This window comes from Alnus glutinosa, chromosome 2 (genome assembly GCF_958979055.1).
Source record: "Alnus glutinosa chromosome 2, dhAlnGlut1.1, whole genome shotgun sequence".
NCBI classification, from domain to species: Eukaryota; Viridiplantae; Streptophyta; class Magnoliopsida; order Fagales; family Betulaceae; genus Alnus; species Alnus glutinosa.
In genome coordinates this window covers 17154668-17159887 of record NC_084887.1, presented here as the reverse complement: position 1 = coordinate 17159887, position 5220 = coordinate 17154668, and the positions used below count along the sequence as shown (strand labels likewise).

The 5220-nt window shown below is 36.2% G+C and overlaps 1 long non-coding RNA gene across 1 annotated transcript; it reads right to left on the bottom strand.

Annotated features, from left to right (window-relative positions):
• Nucleotides 1-2239: 2239 nt before the first annotated feature.
• On the bottom strand, nt 2240-4042 carry LOC133859543 (uncharacterized). Its single transcript, XR_009898770.1, has 3 exons — nt 3612-4042; nt 2978-3006; nt 2240-2472 (listed from the first exon to the last, which is right to left on the bottom strand). It is a non-coding gene; the product is annotated as an uncharacterized LOC133859543 (long non-coding RNA).
• Nucleotides 4043-5220: the final 1178 nt, after the last annotated feature.

Genomic DNA, 5220 nt, shown 5'->3' with positions numbered 1-5220 from the left:
GCCAAGTAAAGATGAAATAAAATTCATGCATCTTCTCCCCAAATTATTTATTTATTTTTTATTTTAGAAAATAAAAAACATGCTATATAGGAAAAAAGACAGTAATAGTCCTAACATGTGGTAAGATCAAACTTGTCTTCAAAAAAGAAGGGATCAAAGTTACCAATACAAAAAAACAGTCGTCCGACATGCTTTTTCTTTCTTCCCCAAATATTACTTGCAAAGTTCTCTCAAGAGTAACAAGAGAAATAGGGGACAAATAACTGTGGTTCCTAAATTGCCAAGCAAACAAAGATATAACGAATAAAAGATCATGCAATGCAATCAAACTTGATGCTCTAAGATTAGGAACCAAATCCTAGGCATGTTTATTCTCACCAACTAGGTGAGTCCATTCCCTCTCAAGGGGTGAATGTCTGCCTCCTTTCTGACCCATGCCTGCCTTCCTTTCAGTGGTTGTGACAGGACTTCATCTAATGATCCATCCACTGTATCATGCTCTGCATCCAAATAGGCAGATCCCGATAGAATTGATCATCCTCCATCTTTTGCGGCTTCTTCATGAAATGCCTTGATTTATTAGCCTTGGGTTTGCCATTCTGATTGGCAGGAACAAATCTCTTCTGCGGCCACTAATGCTGGGGAGCCTGGTGCTGTGGGGCCTGATGCCTTGGAGCTTGATACTAGGGAGCCTAATGCCTTGGTGCCTTATACTGGGCCAGAGATCTTGTGCCAAAATTTGCTTGTCTGGGCACCTCTTTCTTGACCTTTGATCTTTGAACCTTGAGAAGGGAACACTGGGGTAGGTCGTAGTGATGGCATATAGGAGGTCGTCTAATGGTGGGGAGCTTCTGAGTGACCGGAATATCAGAGGGAGGAGCTACATACCCTAGTCCGCTTCTCATCAGTGACCCTCTCCAACTAAAGCTGTGTCTCCAGTAGCTTCTCCTCTAGGTCTTGTATCTTGAGCAGCAGTGAACTCCTCTTAGTCTTTAAGCTATTCAGCTCATGAATGTACTGCTTAATTAAGAGCCTCCCTCAGCTTCTCGGACTCAACATAGAGGATTTTATATGTCTCCTTGAGTTCTTCCCCATATTTATCACTGTGATTTGAGTAGAAAGAATCCTCCCCTTCTTCATGTGGAGCCACAAAGGCTAGAAATTTCTCTTGCTTAGGCGATTCTTCTTCCTCTTCTTCGAACTTATCACTGAGAGTCGCATTATATGCCTTCCCTTTTTCCTGCTTGAGATTCCCACAGACAGCTCGTATATGCTCAAACCCTAAGCATTCAAAACATTTTGGGCCTTTGGGATCTTTCTTCTCAGCTTCCTCAAGTACAGACTCTTTGGGGGCCTTCTTTAGCCTTTCGAAAAGTTTCTTCTTGAACCGATCATTCGTCATCAATCTTTCGAAATTCTTGGCCAGCATTGCCACTACTTCTTCTTCATTCTCAGAGTCGTCTTCAGATGAGACTTTGACTTTCTTCTTGGAAGGCTTGAAGGCAATGGTCTTCACCTTTTTGACCGAGGGCAGGGATAGCTCATAAGTTTGAAGAGATCCCACCAACTCTTTAATCTTCATCTCTTTTAAGTCTTTGCTTTCTTCAATGGTAGTCACCTTGATTCTAAAACGCTAAGGCAAAGATCTTAGGATTTTACAGATGAGTTTTACATCCGAGACGATTTTCCCAAGACTCACCATTGAGTTTCTTAGGTTGCTCATTTTGGAGTAAAACTCTCCGACTGTCTCATCTTCCATCATCTTAATCTCTTCAAATCTAGAAATCAACATTTGAATTTTGGCTGATTTAACAAGTTTTGTGCCTTCATATATAGTTTCTAAGATTTGCCATGATTCTTGAGCAGATTCACAGTTTGAGATTCTTGCAAATTCAAATGGTGAAAGTCCTTGACATAGAGCATGGAGGGCTTTATCGTTGGAATGTTGTGCGTTTATCTCAAGGACTAGTTCGGGAGTTGCATCCGCTGGCTAAAAACTTTATGTGAATTTTAATTGTACTCGTAAGTGCACGAATCGTTTGCAGTTAATGTGTAACGACTGGATTTTTACAAAAAAGGCGTAAGTAATTATATCTGGATAATTACGTGTCATTAACCTTTCAGAGACAATAAATCTCACAGCGGAAAAATACGAATATTTTTTTTTTTTTCTTTTCAAACATCAAGGACAATTCCTTTACAATACATTCAGAGCTTTAACTGAAATTCCTCTAGACATATATTAAAAATCCTTTAATTTTCATTAAACTAATTAAAATGAAATACGTGTCACATATGACACGAAATCATACATGGAAACTTACTAAATACAAGTAAATTCCTAAAACATGTTACATACAAAATAGTACAAACATTTATAAGTACAAAGTACTAAAATCCTAACTACATAGCTTTAGAACTTATAAGCTAGCAGTTAATCCAATCCATAATCTTCAGAACCTGCGCAAACATCTATGAGACGGTGGTTATAACCACAACCCCATAGTTCTAAAAGTGAGCTAACTGTCATTCAACAATATCATGATTTATGCATTATTTAAGGAACAAATATGACATAATGATTAGATGACAATTTTCTATGCAAAGTTTTAACAGTTCAATATAGTCATTGCACTCCTCTCATTTAGAGCCGTCACCCGTCAATGCGCCTTATTTGAGACATTCGACGACGTGTGTCCTACATTACATTTTGATTAGCATATTTTTGCACTAGCAGATTACGTTCCACGTCACTCCACTAGCACTTTGAGAGACTTAGCAATCAATATGAATTATTGGGTTTTCGGTTTCAGGCACTATTACCATCCTGAACCTTTGGGAGACGTAGCGCCCAATATTAATAGGTTGATTATTCACAGTATGCAATGATCATTCACACGCATCCAATTAAAATAAAAAACATAAACACAACACTATTGAAATCTAGTACTACCCTCAGTAAGTAATTTATACTTACAGCCCTTTTTCGCAGCCTCAGTTCATCATCTGCATCAAATACATATACATGTGCATAGAAGGTTAACATATCATTCCATAGATCTTAATTGTACATCCTTAGATACAATTTTCCTTTTACTTAGAAAATCGTTTACATTTATTAGCACTCAATACTCTAATACATATCACAATCAAAACAGGGCATCACCTAATCAAGGAATTAGGCTTTAGAGCTAACAAGTTTAACAAAAGATCATTAACCAAAATATATCGCACGCACGCACACACACACACACACACACACACAATCAGATCCTCACAAAAATACAGTGGCCAAATAGTTCAAATGATCAATCCATCAACACCAATACATGGTTGGCCAAAACAGGGGATATACGACCAATAATCAGTAAGAACAAGGAAATATACCCAACTTACCCAACACATCAATCGGCCGAACCACAAAAGGGGAAACAACACAAAAATCCCTACACAGCCAACCCAAAACTGGCCAAACAGAAAGCCTAGACAGAAAATCATCAATTCCTAAATGCCATGCATAGCTGAAACAAAATCAATTGAGAACCCCCAAAAATCATCAAACCCTAATTCAACAATAAGCAAACCAATTCACAAAATTACAGGATTTATACCTTGGGGATTTTCTTCAAAAACCCATCAGAAATCGCCTTTGATTTCGCCGAAAAACTTGCCGGAAATCGATCGGGAAATCGGGTCTCACCAATTGGGTTACAGGTTGCATCGGGTTCTCTCTCTTCCGAGTTCGGTCGGAAAACACTTGGCCCACCGGAAATTGGCTTCTGGCCACCAGACATGGAGGATCGGACCTCCCTTGGGCTATGGGCACTCAGGTTCCATCTCCGGCTCCCTTTGGCTCTTGGGTCTTTCCTTTCTCTCTCCCGAGTCTCATCTCTCTCAATCTCTCGATCTCACTCTCTCTGATCTCTCCCTCTCAATCTCTTGACATCTCTCTCTCTCGCTCTATGCTCGGCAAGGTGGAAGAATGAAGAACAAAAAGAAGAAAAAAAAGAATGAAGAAGAAAAAGAATAGAAAGGAAGAGAGGTGCGTGTAGAGTAGGTGAACAGTGGGTCGGTTTATTATAGAGGAGAGGAGATATTATTTTTTCTTAATCATTAAGTTTTATAAAAATACCTTTCATAAAAATATCTCCTATAAAAATATCTCTCATAAAAATATCTCTCATAAAAATATCTCCTATAAAAATATCTCTCATAAAAATATCTCTCATAAAAATATCTACTATAAAAATATCTTGGGATACTTTATCTATAGATATTTTTACATTACGTCTTTACCATCACATATAATTCATTAAGATAATAAACTATGTCCGTTCTAGGTCTAGTTCGTTTCATTGTTAATATTATTATCCCACTAATATTATAACACCATAAATATATACCAAATATATACATTACACAATAATATTAACAATCAATACTATTATATTAATTAGCACACTAAATAATTTAGTCTGTCTATTTATTAATCCTGTAATATTATTAGAGTCTAATAATATTATTCTTTATTTATAAAATTACGGTTTATAAATAGTATGACTAAGGAATATTTATTTTCATAAATATTCAAGTATTCCTTATTATTTATCGATGATTAAAATATCGTGTTTAAAGTCACGTATTTTATTAACAGCTGGACGTGAATATTGTTTCCTACAATATTAAGCCGTTCAAACGTCGAGACTTGAGAATCGAACGTCAATTCTAGACTTGTCTATTTTATTCAGTCTTAATAATTTAAGACATTTTATTTATTTACTTAAAATATGGAGCGCTACATAATGGATTGCAAGTGCGAGGTCAAACCCACAGGGAATTGTGTTTTGAAAACAAATTTTGTTTCTAAACTAATTAAATCTTAACCTAGTTCCAAAAAATGTTTGATTTTGGTGCATGAAAGAAAACATACATAAAATAAAACAAAATAAAACAAAACAAAATGTACTAAGGTTTTGGAATCCACACTCATCGAATCATAACAACATACTCCACGTTCATCAATATTAATCCGAAAGTTCTCACAATTAAAATCCTAGGTATGTTTTACTATGCTTCAAACAGTTAATCAAAACGATTCCATGTATCCATTCTTCACACAAATCACAAAAGAAACTCAATTTAAATGAAATCATCAAGTGTATCTGTAAATCACAACGAGATATCCAATTTAAATCAAAATATCAATTGTATCCGTAGAAT